A 17,004-nucleotide genomic window follows, 5' to 3' on the forward strand; every position below is an offset into this window, starting at 1 on the left:
ATGTAGAGGAAGTCCTAGTAACTCATTCAGAAATACATCTGGTTAGTCTTGCATTACCACAAGATCCTCTAAAGATGAAATTTCAGATTCCTCTAAAGTTAGACTCATAAAAAATGTAATATCTCCTCTGCTCACTTTCCTATGAGCCTTAAGAGATGAAATAACATGGTGTCCCAGGGAAGGTCAAGACACACGATAGGAAATTTCAGGACAATCGGGTTGTGATAAGACAACTTTTCCCTCTCGGCATCAAATAATGGTGTAATGCTCATACAAAGAGATGAGTCTGTGGATGAAGAGAAAAAGGAATTTAGAATTGTCATTTTGAAATAAGATTGATTTTTCAAAGTCATAATGGACTTTGAATTGGGATCGATTTTCAAGAATCAACTTTTGAATTCAATATCTAAACAGGAATTTGAATTGAAATTTAGACTTGAGAAATAAATTTGAAATTGGTTTTGAAAATTGGAAATGAAATTAGATTTGAAAATCTAGAATGAAATTTTGATCTGAAGTCTAATATCCAAGATGGAACTGGATCCGTAGTTTGAGATCCAAGATGGGGTTGGATCCGGAATCTGGAATTTTAAATGGAATTTGGATCCAAAATCTGAGATCCAAGATTGAGTTGGATTCGAACTCTGGAATCCTAAATGGAATTTGGATCTGAAATCTGAGATCCAAGATTTGAATTGGATTCGAAATCTGGAATCCTAAAGGAAATTTGGATCTGAAGTCTGAGATCCAAGATTGGATTGGATTCGAAATCTGGAATCCTAAAGGAAATCCGAAGTCTGAGATCCAAGATTGGATTTGGTTCGAAACCTGGAATCCAAAATGGAATTTGGATCCGAAGTCTGAGATCCTAAGATTGGATTGGATCCGGAATCTGGAATCCTAAAGGGAATTTGGATCCAAAGGCTGAGATCCAAGATGAGATTGGTTTGTTGATGTTTTGAATTTTTAAGATGAATCATGAATTTCAAAGTTAAATTGAACTTTGAAATTTGATTTGAGTTTGGGAATAGAATTTTGAATATAAAAATGAATTTGAATTTTCAAAATCAAATTGGACTTTGAAATTGAAATTTGAATCTTTGAAATAAGATAGAAGAACGAATTGAAAATAGAAGTTGAAGATTTGATATTCAAAATCACTTGGATTTTGAAAACGAATTTTGAAAATATGATGCAATTCTATCCTAAATGATGAATGAATTTAAAGATTTTGAAATTGGATTAAAAAAGTATACTTCATTCTTTAAATGAATTGAAATAAGATTAAAGATATGATACATCCCCGGCTATGGTCATTGAATGTAACATATAATAATCATATTTAAATTCAAGTGAAGAATAAAACATATTTTGGTGCTTTTATAGAGTTTAAAATGAAATTAACTCTCGATATATCCTGACTATGGCCATTGATATATATTTTGAGTTAATTTTAAGTTAAACTCTAATAAAAGAAGAAAATAGTTAAAAACATGATGATTTTTTAGAGGGATCCAGTGTGGGTCCAGTGTTATTCCATAAAAGATGAAAATCCTAAGTTTTGTTCACATCCTGACTATGGCCATTGATGCAAATCGTCAACTTAGGATTTAATCACCTCCTATTAGAATGGTGCACGTGCCATTCGTGTTACCATTCATGAAATTTTGGAATAAAAGGTAAAATGATATGAAAACAAGCATTTCATGATATGTATAATGCTCATTCATTCTATCTAAAAGCTAGAAATAAAAGATTCTCATTAGTATCTGACTATTACAACTTTTAGATTGAAAATTTCAAAGGATTCCTAATTTATGAAGGACCATAGCATCTTCCATGTATCTCCTGCAAAACAGGATGAACATAAAGCAAAATACAAAAATATAGAGGGAAATTAAGATGCTAAAAATGCATATGTTGATGGAAAAATACATGGAAAAATGCATATGCAAGTGTATTATGTTAATGAAAACATGCGCATGAGAATGCATATGTAATGGGAATACAACAACTAGTGAACTATGTATAGTGTTTATATTAAGAGAACATGTATGTGATGGAGCTTACAGGTATGCTATGAAAATGCATGAATATGGACGCCACTTACAGCAGGTAATGGTGGTGATGAAGTAGACATGGATAATGAGGATGGTGATGACACAGATGCACCTAATAGGTATACTCAGCGAAATAAAATGCCAACATGTGGTGTAATGTGATATCTGAATTTATAATATGTGAACATGACTAGCTGTAAGCATAATTAAAAGATAATATGGCTAAAAGAGGGTGTGATATGAGATGGGGAAAAGGATAGAAGAAATGAATATGTGCAGTGCGTGATTTGAATCTAATGACATGTAAAATGGCTAATATGAAAATAACATACCATAATATAGTTAGACCATAATACACAAAGATATGCATTTAGAAAAATGAAAATCAGACATTCATAAAAAAAAAAAAAACAGGAAATGCCTAACCTACAATATATACATTGTTTCTGCAACCGATTTTGCAAAGCCATATCTCCTAGACTGTACATCATTTTACAGCAAAATTTGGCGTAGAGGCTCACTACATACCAATAAATGAACATACAGAAAATGATTCAGAAATCATAAATCGATACTGATGTATTTGAATGTGAATTCTGTCTGAAATCAAGGTTGTGCACCTGCAGAAGGTTACCACATTCTGTGATTTTACCAGAAAATCAACCAACTATGCCAATTCTTTATAGTTTCTGACGACAAATCTCCATTCGTGCTTACCTGTATGTTTAGGTCTCTGAGGGCTGGAATCTTAGCCCTTGAGCATGTGTGCATTGGCCAAAATTGGCTTCCAAAGATGATGATGCTTGAGGTACATAGAGACAGAGTGATTCTCTGTAATTTATTAGAAACGGTGATGCTTACTGAAAGAAGATGGTACAGTTCAGAAAAAAAATTTTAATTCCAATTGTAAACTAATGTTTCAGCACTTCAGATGACTTCTAAAACATCACGAGATATGATTGCGACCTTTGGGATTTCCATGCAAAAGTCATCAAAACTTCTGGGACAGAATAAAATGGCAAAAATCTGCTTTGTAAACTTTTGGACTGGTTACTATGGTTCAAACTGTATAAACATTCAGATGGGATCTTCAGAGCTATAAGATCCATATGATTTCAACAACAGACCCATCGGACCTTGGATAAAATTCAAATCAGCCTCCAGATTTTGTGACAAATAAAACTAAAGGAATGAAGTAAAAAAAAAACATGATACTGATCCTTAGATCCAATTACAAATGGGATGCTAGATTAGATGTAACACTGAAAGCTGGATGTAAACAAGGACCTACAGATGAAATCAGTCATAAAATATGAAGGATAAAATGCACTGGGCTAAATATTTAGAACTAAAAAGCATAATGCAAAGTTATATATAGAATGACACAATGAATAAACAATTGGTGCCGAGGATAATTTAATGCCATACAAATGCCCTGGGTGGATAGGGGAATGAATATGCGGCATGACGTTATATGAACATGGAATGCTACAAGGAATATCTACATGGGGCATGCACAGATTGATATAAGCATCAAAATAAGATGTGACATACAAGTGAAAGCATGAGAACACAATATTGCAGAAGATAAGATGCAACTGTAAAAAAAAAAAAAAAATGCAGCAACGCCAAAAAGATTTATATTGGCAATTATGAAGGCAATATATACCAAAAAGAAAGAGAAATAAAAATAAAAAAAATGAAGGCAAAAAATCCACAGTGCCGAGGCATATTCTATACTAATGTGAAACGTAAAACCCTGCTAGAATGAACTTTAAAGAACGACAACCAATAATCAGTGGGACCTGCTCACGAATGGGAGCCTTTCCCAGATTCTTCTGTTATGCCTAATTTTGCAGGAGTTTAGAGGGACTTCCACTATTATTGTGGGATCATGATCCAGCTTCATGTTGTATGCTTCATCATGCTAGATATCTCAAGGGAAATCACTAGTGATTTGCCGCCTATCATCAGAAAAAAAAAAAACACACTGAGGCTTCTGACCCAAAGGGGCACTATGGCATACGATATCACCCAGTAGGATAGGGAGTATTCAATCAGGAACATAGTCTACATAACTCTCATTGTAACGATCATCCCTCAAAATAAGCGAGAACCACAGAAATCAGTAATAGATGAAGCAAGCAAAATCAATCTGATAAAAATGAACTGGATGCTATGATACAGAGATATATAAAATTGAAGTGAGAGATAAGATGCTATCCTAGAGTAATTTCGGGCTCTCAAAAAAAAGTGAACAGAAGTTCATAATTACATAAGTGAAACTTTCAATAAATTGCAGAAATGAATCAGAGAAATGCGAGGATATGGGGATCGACCATAAAAGGGGAAAATAATGTTGGAAGCAATTGCCCCGTTGATATCGCACATAGGTAGGTCGATTTGCTATAAACAAATCGATGCTACAAATGGTGCTTTAGTGGAGTGAAAGAAAAGAAGAAAGAACAAAACAGGAAAATCAAGAAATCAAAATTAAAAGGGGGGGGGGGGGGAACAGAGGATATTCACCATGATTTGCTGAAGGTTTTGAAAGCAATCGGATGGAGCTTCCACCATGGCTTCACAGGCTATTGCTGGTTTTGATCAAACTCTGTAGCTTTTTGAATCACAGTCGACCCTCAGCCACTAAAGGGAGAGACTCCAGGGGGAATCAAAGAAGGAGCAGAAGGAGGACTAAAGGAGGGGACAGGGGAAGACAAAAGAGAGGCGTGGAGAAGTAGGGTAAAAACCGGATGCAATCGATGCTCCTCTGATCCTTCCTGTGCATGTTCTTATAAGAAACAGAAGAGAGATCGAGAAGGATGCGACAGTTGAGGATCGACGGGTGAGAAGGGGGCTGACGATCGAAGGGTCGAGCCTTTTGGGAAGGATCGAGAGGAGGCCGTTGCGTGACTTGCAACGGGGGTCCCCTTTTTTTTAGAAAATTTTCAAAACGACTGTTATTTTTAGAAAAAGTTTTTCTAAAAGGGGCTTTCAAGCAAAAAGAGGCTTTAGAAGGAGATTTCTAAAATTGTTTTTTTTTGTATTTTCCTTTTCTATTTATTTATTTATTTTGCTCTTTTTCTTTGTATTTCCTTTTTTTTTGGTGTTTTTGAAATAAAAATTTCTAAAACTAAGGGATTTTTAAACTAAATTTACAAATATGTACAAAAGAAGGGTTATCTGAATATTTGGGGTCATTTTTTTTTTTTAAAAAAAATTCTTTAGAAAACAGGTTCGGATCTAGGTTTTGAGAAAATATTCGAGTTTTTAACCTCGAACCAAGAGATACAAATTATCGAATCCAAACGGACACTGGACCGACTGTCTGAGCCTTTCAGAAATTCTTTTTGGTATATTTTGTAAATTTAATTTTGAAAATTGGATAATAAGGCTTCGTCTTGGATTTTGGCAATGGATCCTGATCTGAAATTGAGTCAGGCATAAAAATTGATTTGACTCCAGTAAATCCGAGGAATAAACTGGAATTTTATTTTAAAATGACTCAAATTTGTCAAAAAATGAGGATCAGAGGTAAAAGGGGAAATATTTACAAGATTTTGAAAAAATTGGGGTGCTCACAGAAACCCAAAAAGCCAAGCGATTTTGCAAAAACTGCAATGAATTGTCACTTTGGCAATTCACCGAACACTTTGTGTGCGCATGTACCACCATGGAAAAACAACAAGTAGGGCTCTACTGGAGCACTCTCCCGCTGACAGAGAGTGTGCTACAAGGCTCTACAAAGATCAAGAAAGTGTTGGGAAGCTAATCCGCACTCGAATCAACATTGAACAAAGATCAGGTAAGGTGATTTCCCTTAAATCAATCTGAATAGCTTCACAAATGGCAACACAATACTGAGCCTCAGTGACTGGATTTTCCGTGAAAAACTTGATTGGGAATTGAGTAAATGGAAGAGGAAAGGGATGGCATGAATTGAGATGGTGTTTCTCTACATGTCAAAGGGGCGGTGAGTGGTGCAAATCCCAAAGAAAAATGGTGGGCATGGTTTCCAATGCAGTCGGCTAGAGGAAAGAAAGAAGCAAGAAAGTGTTTCTCTCAAAAACCAAGGGAGAAGAGAATGAACTGAAGGTGTCAACCCCTAGGGAATGAAAAGCGAAGAAGAAAAAGGGGTTGGAGTGCCATAGTGGTCCCCACCTATTCCCATTGCACCTATTCAAACTGGGTCCAAATCAGATACGGTTCGGATCCATTTTGACACAAAACCCTAAATCGGGTTATATGTTGAAATAGATAAAAAAAATAACAAAAAGTCTCATATCTTGCATATATTATTTCTAGATTAAAAATACAATAATTTAATTTTCTTTTGTTATAAAAATCTCATAAAAGGTCAATTTTGGATCAACCCAATTGGGTCCAACCCATATAGACCTCGGGTCCATTTTAGAAATCTATTTCTTTTCCAAAACTAAATCTTATATTTTGCTAAAACAAAATAAAATATTCTAACTATAAATATTCTATTGTTTTTGTAAAACCCATAATTTTTAAGGATTATTAATAAATAAAGAACTCAATTTTTTTATCTCCAAATTAGAAATGTGTTTCTAGCTTTTGAATTTCATTTATTTATTTATTACATATTCATTTGTTCATTCAAGCCAATCAGGGTATAACTTGCATTTATAGAACTATTTTGGGTTATAAATCACTATTTATATTTATATATATATTATATTTAAATATATTTTTGATAAAGTTTGTAAATTATTAGAGTGTATTTGTGTGTTATTTGGTTCTTGGTAATGATTTATAATTTGCTATTTTTGGCTAATCTTGTTATAATTGGCATTTTTTGAGTTTTTGGCATTTGCGATCGCACACAAAGGGTTTGTTGTATTGCTTGGGTAGCGGTCTTTGTGGACTTTAAAACTTTTCGGTCTTTTGAGTTTTGATTCATTATTCTTCACATTATTAAGGTAAGATACCTTAACTGAACTTATAGAGAGCATGTTTAGGCACTAATTGTGTAAGCATGATGTTGCACTGAATATCTAAATGATTTGCAAAAACAAGTTATGCTCACACACTTCACTTAGTATAGATATCTAGGACTCTTGTGATTGTAGTTCGGAGATCATGCTTGTCATGATTGTACTTAGCGGAATATGGAGTGTGTTTGCTGCAGGTACACCTGTGTGTGGGTTTGAATGTCTGTGCACTTATGAATGTATAATATGTACGCAATGCGTGTCATCATACTTTGGTTTGCGCATACTATATTGCTTTGTGTGTTTGTATAGATTTGATACATGGTGCACATATAACTACTGTGGATATGTATAAGTCGTGTTCGATACATACTGTAGATGTTATATATATTGTCTTGTCATATGATGGACTCATTTATTCTTGTATAGAAGAATGCATGCGAATGTTATAAATTGTTTTGAACTTCTATGTCTTGTTTGCTTGAGAAATATATGCGTATGATATACGATAGGATGCTCAATGAGTTTTTGACCAACCCTTACACAATTATACCTAAGGTGATATATCGATTCATGTGGTGAAAAATGCATATGACTTTTATCGTGTGTGTAAATCTCGAACTACGTAAGAGTTATGTATATTGAGGTTTAGTTGCTTTGTATTATGAAATGTACATGTTCACTTATGCATGCATAGAACTCATATTTTGTTTACGCAAGCTTCAAGGTTCAATTTATGAAGTGCAATGTTCTTTGTGGCGATGATATGATACATAGGATAATATGCTTATGTATGATATGATTTAAATATCACGTGAAATGAAATTATGAATGCATGCGATAAATGTTTAAGTTCAATAGTAAACTTTAGTTCATGAAGCCTTATTGGTTAAATGTGTGATTTTATAATTTTAATGCCATATGAAGTGATATATGATATGATGCTTTGATTGTATACATGCTTATGCCCGTGTTGATGACTATCGATCCTGAGAGTGGTCAATTGTATTGATGCATGTATCACAATAGTTTTCACTAGATATGGTACCCGTTGAGGAACTGTTCCCAAAGGATTCTCTGTGAGGCTGCGCATGACAAGATCAGGTAATCCGGCTAGAGCGGTAAGTCTCTGTGAGGGAGTGCATTATCCAAGAGTGGGTAGCCCGCGAAGACGGTATATTTCTGTGAGGAAGTGTATTGTTTAAGACCAGGCAGACCATCCGTCTAAGGCGGTAACTCCTTGTGAGGTTATACATTTTCCAAACCAGGTGATCCGACATGGATTTTGTAAATTTTTATTATAAATAAATGAAATGTTATGATGAATTATGATGGTCTTTCGAGTTGATTGAGATAGCCAGTTATGAATTTATAGATTTGGCTTTTCTATTATAGCATAATTAATCAGATCCTTATTGATTTTAGATCTTGATATGAGGTTATGATTGTGACGCTTATGTTAGCGTAAGGTGAATGACACAATCATGCCTACATAGTTTCATTGCAAATGATTGCATTATGATTGTCTGAGTAAATATATCACATCTATGTATCATGATTGATGTGTATCATGAATATTTAAGTAAATTACTTATAAGGTATGTGCATGTGTTTCACGTTGGAATGATCAAATGTGATTTAACTTATTATTTATAAGAATTATGAATGCATATGAAAATGATGCAATGATCTGAATGTCTCAGATGCATATATATATATATATATATATATATATATATATATATATATATATATATATATATATATATATATATATATATATACGATGACTTGTATGACTTGAATGCATATAGATTATGCTTTATTACGTGAGTTAAGGTTGAATAGAATATTAAGTGATGAAATTCTTTTAAATGCATTATGTTTGAATGCTTGAAATGAATGACTCATATGACGTTGTTCTCTTGTCTATCACTTCACGATGGATGAATAATATATCTTTACCTTTAAATGCTTGATATATTTTCTTTAAGTTTGAGTTTGGGTTGCTTTACCAGACTTTAGCGAGTCTGACCCCGTTTTATGGCGGACAGGTAATGCAGGTAAAGTATGATGAGTAGTTGAAGCGAATGGCTGGTCAAGCTGCATCCTCGAGGGTCCACTCTTACCTTGCGATCTTGGTATTCATGATCTTTTCGTTTTAAGTACTTGATCATGTAGAGACTAAAGTATTGTTTTCATACTCTGATTTGAAATAAAAATTAAAACTTTTTATATTTCAGTCTTATATTGTACGTGGTTTAAAATGTGTATATCCCATATATTTTAATTTGATTGTTATCTTTAGTGTAACCGCACCCAAAGTCTTAACCATTTTTAAAAATTGTTTCTGCATTATAAGATCTGATTTACTTATACTTATCAAAAAAAAATTGGTCTCGAAATTTCAATATTTGAACTATAATTAAGGTTAAAATTTTTGGGGCGTTACAATTTTAGTACTTTCTTAAATTAATAATTATGTTGATTAAAATATCCTACTTAAATTATTTATGACCAAAATACCTTTTTGATTAAAATCCTTTTGCAAGCTTCTAAAATACATCTAGTTAAGCTCAAAACACTTTGAAAATACCTCGATAAGTCATAACTCACTAACGTATATAGTTTTAATTATAAATTAAATATTTTAATTAGTTAATTGTTGGAAATAATTTTAAAAATACCAATTATGCCCTTATTGGCCAAAAATGAGAAATAAACATGTAAAATACCAATAAATGCGATTTAAAAGCCAGAAATACATTTCTAACTTGAGGATGAAGATGATTTCTTTATTTATTTATAGTTCTAAAAAATTATAGGTTTTACATGGATGCATCCTTACTGAATGTTGACGCCACTGCGGGAGTTCTCTCGATCATGGGTCACTCACTTTGGATATCCGGTTTGTTAGGCACTTTAAAAAAATGATTCATATAGCATAATAAATACCTGTCATGATCTAAACAGATACAAAGATGATACCCGTGTAGCTGAGGATAATTAAAAAAACAAGACTTGCATTGACACACTAAATGTTAATTGTTCTCTAATGCTGAGATATATATTGCTATTTGCATTGATGCAGAGATATATGTTTGTTATTTGTATTGATATTGAGATATATGTTTGTTATATTCTGCTTCAATTATATTATGATTATGTTAATTGTTGAACTGTGATATCATGTTTGTGGTTAATATTCTAGCATGTGCAATCTTAATGCTAGTGGTCTAAACTTACTAGCTTTCATAAGTTTGACATCGTTTCATAGAGATTACAAGTGATGAATGATCTGTAGTTGGTGGTGCAATGTAGTGACGAGGCCAGTGGACCATGTTTATATCCTTTTACTGATAATATGATATTTTGTCTTTTTGAATCTCAGTTAGACTGAGATGATTTTTTACTCTTATGTATGAACATGTTTTTGTTCAAATGATTATTGATACATTATGATTTAAGTTGGAATGATATTGCATTTTATTTCAATTCATGTGGAGTCAGATTCCTGATAGAATCTTTTTGTGAGTAGACGTGGATCCAAGTTTAAATAGGAATTGGATTTAATCCTGTTTAGAGTTGTTAGTTTCTATAACCCGCCCAAGGTGTCCAATTCAAAAACCAAAACTATTTTCGTTATGTATTGATTCTCTTATTCGAGTTGGGTTATATTAAAAAAAAAATTGATTGAAAATTTGCACTTATTTTGAGTTGAAAATTCTGGAGCATTACACTTATAAAAACCTATATGTGTATTGGAATCAGATTATCCAAGAGTCAATTCCTATAAAATCAAGCATGTAGAACACATATGGTTAGATTTAAGGAAAATATGGAAACCCCCATCAAAAGCCCAATTAGCACAGTGCTTAGCAAGAAAAGTGGTTAGCAGCTACCCACCTTATATATATATATATATATATATATATATATATATATATATATATATATATATATATATATTAATCTCATGGTTCCAAACCCCTAACAAAAACTCTCAAGGGAAGGTCATTTTCACCAAATTTGACCCATGGATGTGTTCAACAAGGTCAAAATAGTAAGAATTGAACCTTACATACTTTTATTATATAACTTTTTAAGATTGAAAATTCGATACATTTTAGGTTTGTGCTTTTTCAACCTTTGAAAAATCCAATATATGTATCAAGAAAACATGATTTAAGGACTGGGTTCTTATAAAAAATCATGTAGGTCATATGTGCAAAAAAAATCTCACTAAGGGTTTTGGAATATATATATATATATATATATATATATATATATATATATATATGAGTAGGTGGTAGTTGCCTACAACTTTTTTAGCCTACCGAGCTTTTTTAAAGGTTTGTCCATGTTTTCCTTAAATCTAATCATATAGACATATCATAAATATTTGATTTATAGGAATCGACTCTTGGATCGTCCAATGTTTAAAAACCAACCGTCTAAAACTTTTATAAACATTTAAGGCTTAAAAAATCATGTTCTTTATCGAAAAAACATAATCCAAGATTGTTTTCTAGTAAATTGACCCTGCCAAACACATCTTCATGGTAAGCTCTGTGAAAACCAAACTAAAAGCATCTGCTTGTAGGCTAGAAAAAATATGATATAAAAGATAATGAAATATTATATTTCAGCCTCTAAGCATGCTGCTATTATACAAACTTGAGTTCAATAAGGCATTTTCAGAGGTTTTCTACTCTCAATCTAGTTTGAGTCTCATGACGAGAGTTGTTTGACATAATCTAACCTCATTGATGTGTTCAACATGATTGATTTAGTATAAATTGACTCTTAGATCATGTTTTTTAAATGAAAATTTATGTTTTTATAAGTCAGAAAAATAGATGCCTTCATAGCCGTTGATTTTTGGATTGTTAGAAAAACTTGTGTATGTGTCGGTTCCAAAAGTTGTTTCCCACTAACAGTTTTTTTTAGATCAGATCACATCTATGCTATTAGATGTGAAAAGAAAACAAAGGTTTTTTTTTTCTAGATCATCTGACAATGATTATAGCAAATTTAAACCTCAATGGTCTGAATGGAGAGGGTGTTGTGTGTTCTCCCCTAAAGACGCAATGTTTGCTATAGTGCATGTTCGGGGGTCTGAATGAGCACCACGTATATAAGCACATGGGGCTCGTATTCCCATGTGTGTCAGCATCACTTAGCATCAGAATCTGGTGTGGTTGCAAAGACTTAAGTACCCTTTCTTGCTATTCTTGTCATGAACCGATGGTTCGAGAAAATGACAAAAATGTCCTCCATTCAAAAAAAGGGAAACGACGGTTCAAAAAAAGGTCAAAAATATCCTCCATCCAAAAAGTCGAGGATGATGTAACTCTTCAAAGTCAAAACAGTGAAACAAACCTGAAATGCTCTCTCTTTCTTTTCCTTTTGAACTTTTCGTCGTTATCTTCTTCTTCCTTCTTCGTGAAACACTGTAAAACCCTATCTCTCTCTCTCTAGAGAGAAGAAATTAAGGAAGGCAAAGAGTCGGCGATCCGTTGGTGATTGTCGTCCACTTTCTGCTAGCAGTGGACAGAATGCTGCCCTCGTCTAGCGAGCAACCGACTGCGGCGGCCCCTCTACTGCCTTCGAGGGACACCTACAACAGAATCTTCCTCCAATACACCTACAATGGAGTCTTTTAAAGTACAATCTGTCTACCCCTACGTCGGCAATACTTTCGATCAGGGCTATGCCTTCCAAGCCACCCTGACGCTGCTTAACATGGATGTTTGCACCCTCAAGTCTTGGCGGGCATTCGTCAGGTTCTGGCACCACGAGGTCCTCATCTCGACCTCCAGTGTCATGCTCTCCAACAGGACCCACCTCCCTACCAACGTCGAGAATGGCATATTCCTCTCCGACTTCCCCATCATGGACCTCAAGACTGCCATCTGGATGGCTGACGACTACAACCTGATCACGATGAGGATCGTGCTCATGGGGGGCAAAGTTCAGCATCACGATTTACAATTTACACACAGTAGAGATTTACGAAAACCGGGTAGCAAAAAAAAATAAATGGCAAATCGCTATGCGATTTTTATAAATCACTATATCAAGTAGCGATTTACGAAAATCAGGTAGCAAAAAAAAATAAATGGCAAATCGCTATGCGAGTTTTATAAATCGCTATATCGAGTAGCAATTTACGAAAATCGTGTAGCGAAAAAAATGGCAAATCGCTAGATCATGTAGCGATTTACGAAAATCACGTAGCGAAAAAAAAAACAAAAAATCGCTAAATCAAGTAGCGATTTACGAAAATCGTGTAGCAAAAAAAAAACAAAAAATCACGGGAAAGGGTGTTACAAAAACCGCGAGCAAGAAACAACCGAAGGAAACAATAAACAAGAACGATCAAACAAAATACTTTATTGCTCTTTTTCGATAGTTATAAGAGGAAAAGAAAAGAAAGAATTTTTACAAGGCCTAAAAAAATTTCTTCAGGGACCCGCGCTGGGGGGAGCCCCAGATCCCCCCTTCTGTAAGGGCAAAAACTCTGAATCAGGCTCCATAACTCATCAAGTTGAACCATGCTACAGTCAGTGTGCAGGTCAGTCAGTGCTTGATGGAGCAGTGTAGGATCATCTGCTAGATGTGCACAAAGGCAGAAAGAGAAGGGAGAGAGAGAGAGAGAGAGGGTTGGTGTTCATGGCCATCTTCAGAGGGATTCCTTTCTCAGATAATCCTGCAGTGCAGGGACTAGGTCTTAAATAACCATATCTGGGTTACTTAAGTCTTTGCAACCACTCATTTTCTAGAATCGTCGTTTTATGGCACCAATGGCGGAAAGGGTACTTAAGTCTTTGCAACCGCACCGAACTCCGATGCTAACTAATGCTAACAAACATGGGGATACAAGCCCCATGAGCTTATATATGTGGCACTCATTGGGACCCCCGAACACGCACAGTGGCTAACGACCATCTTTGGGGGGGGGGGGGGGGGACATATAACCTGCTTTGGTCTAAACGAGGTGAGAATTAGCATGTGCCTCAGTTTTGAAGGGAGAAAGTGTATGATCAACTCTTGCAAAAAAAGGAGGGTGTGTGCGCGAGGTCTTGGTAAAGCGAGTTACAACAAAGGCGGATATGTAGCAGCAAGGTCGAGCTCCGGTAGAGGCAGTAGGGGATGGGCGAGCAACAAGCAGCACCGGCTGCACTCGTGGTTGGTCCGTGATCAGCTGGCTTGGGTGTTGCTCGCCTTGGCTGAGCCCTGCTTAGAACGTTCAAGATAGAAGGAGGAAGGTCGCCAAAGTGGCGGTCCTCTCTTTCTCGGTGGTGCTATTGTCAGGAAACAGGAAAAGGAAGAAGCAGGCACAGTCGGGTGTTGCCGGCTCAGGTAACAATGAGGAGGGCAGGTGGGTGCAAGCTGATAGCATGATTGAGGATGGTGCAATCGGTGGCAGGCACCAAGGTGGTGTCTGTAGGACAACAAAGAAGAAAGAAGGTCTGCAGATCAGGCTGTGTGGCAGTAGGGTGCCCCGGCAGTCAGGTGCAGCTACGGCAGGGGAGAGGCAGTACCAAGGTAGTGCTGCTATCACCAAAAAAAGGCAGGGGTGTCAACGACGTTGGCAGAGAACCATGAAAAGATGGACACCAAGGAGGTGCAGTCAGGCATCGAGCTAGGCAGATGAAAGAGATGGTTGTAGGGGTGGTGGAGTTGGCTGCTTCAAGCAGTGAGGATGGTGTGGTGGTGAGAGTTGGCACCCTCACCTCTATAGTAAAATGAGAGAGAGAGAGAGAGTAATGAGAGCATGAGAGGGCGTGACTTGAGAGAGTAAGGCTTGAGAGGGGGTATTTATAAGGGCGTTGTGTGTTCTCCCAGGAAGAAGCACTGTTTGCTACAGTGCGTGTTCAGGGGTCCGAATGAGTGCCACGTATATAAGCACGTGGGGCTTGTATCCCCGTGTTTGTCAGCATCACTTAGCATCAGAGTCTAGGTGCGGTTCCAAAGATTTAAGTACCCTTTCATGCAATTCTCACCATAAAATAATGGTTCGAGAAAAGGACAAAAATATCCTCCATCCAAAAAAGGGAAATGATGGTTCAAGAAAAGGACATCTAGAAAAGTGAAATGTCGGTTCAAGAATGATGTTAACTATTCAAAGTCCAAACGTTCTATTTTCGCCCTAAGCAGTAAACTTTTGCATCATCTACTGTAACATGAGCTCCCTTTGACGATACACCCTTTGTCATTGTCTGCTGCCACCGGACCCTCCTTTGCCATTGTCTGTTGCCACCGGAGCACCCTTTGCCATCGTCTGCTGCCGTCAGAGCAATCTTTGCCTTCATCTGCTGCCATCAGAGCACCCTTTGTCATCGTCTGCTACCGTTGAAACATCCTTTGTCGTCGTCTGTTGCCGCTGGAGCACCCTTTGTCGTTATCTCAAGTCCAGGTTCCTGCCTTGGTTTGTTTTCTTGTGTTACAACACATTCCCGACTTCGTTCCTACCTCGTGGAGATAATTATAAATCAATCGACTGGTTCAATCATTGGTGGGCGTCATAGCGGCATTTGTCGGCCATCTCTTTTTACAGTCTTCTCTTCTTTTTCGTTCTCGTTAGGTAGCATGGAAAAAAGCAATGACGCACAGACATTTCAATAAGTGCCATTAAGGTGTCGTGAATACCTTTCCATGTCATCATGCTATTGTTGAAGAACGTATGTCATCGTGAGTACCATTAAGGTATTGTTTTCTTATTGCAAGTATATCTTGTCTTTTCGATGGTTGGAAAATTAAAGATATTTGTGCGCTGGAACCTGTTGACAAGAATGCTTGTTTACAGATGCGAGGAAGGGCCTCTACCCTATTCGGTATCGTCCATTCACTCAGTATATGCAATGTATTGCAAATCACAGTTGTAGTAACATACTACCGATTTGTGAGATATAGTTTTGTTTATTAATATCGATTTGTAAGCTATTATGCTGAATTTCTGTATCTATTTGAAATATATTTTGCGATATGTATATCGATTTGTAAGATATTGTATTTTGTAGTGTCAATTTATAAGCTATAATGCTGAATGTATATCGATTTATAATATATTTTATGATATGTATATTGATTTGTAAGATATTATGCTGAATTGTCGTATCGATTTGTAATATATTATTATGTGATATGTATATCGATTTGTAAGATATTATGTGTTTTTTAGTATTGATTTGTAAGATATTGTTGAAAGAATTTTAAAACGTGAGTGCGGAAATGCATTATTGCATACTTGCAGTTGTTATCATCGCAAAATTTTTACTTTTGCAAGTCAAACTGACCTTTGAAAAAGATTTTGAAAATAACTCGCCTTTGTTTTAAAATGCGGGACAATTCCGAAGAATGGGACTCGCCTGTCGGTACGAGGTTCAACCATTCCTGACACCTTTACCAGGGGTAATTGAACCAATGATTAATTGTATGCTTAACTTTGCTCAACTTGTCTAAATCATATTCTATTTCCTAAATGCACAAAGAATCAGGCATGTGCTATGAATTTTCTGAAAAATGCAGATTTGAAAACATGATGTTTGCTTCAAAGTTTGAAATACTTGAAAAATTCTTGGAAAAGAAGTCCTTGGAAAATCATGAATCATGATTTAGAGAATGTTTCTGAGAGAGTGAAAATCAATTTCTGAAGAAATATAAGGGTTTTGTGAAAATCAATTTCTAAGGGATTTCAAGTAACTTTGGAAAAACTTGATTTTTCTGAATTCAAACTTTAAAATTGAATATATAACTTAGAAAATCGAATTTTGAACTTGGGAAATGCTTGAAATATCATTGGAAAATCAATGTTTTGAGAAAATCAATTTCTGAATAAGACTTAAAAGATTTTGAGAAAATCGATTTCTCTGAATTGAAATTGGAATTTGCAAATGAATGAAATGAATGAATATGGATTTGAAAGACTTGATTTTGAGGAATTAAGAAAATCCGTTTGTATTTTTGAGAAATACAATGCA

This window comes from Nuphar pumila, chromosome 1 (genome assembly GCF_984573655.1).
Source record: "Nuphar pumila chromosome 1, dmNupPumi1.hap1.1, whole genome shotgun sequence".
Classification (NCBI taxonomy): Eukaryota; Viridiplantae; Streptophyta; class Magnoliopsida; order Nymphaeales; family Nymphaeaceae; genus Nuphar; species Nuphar pumila.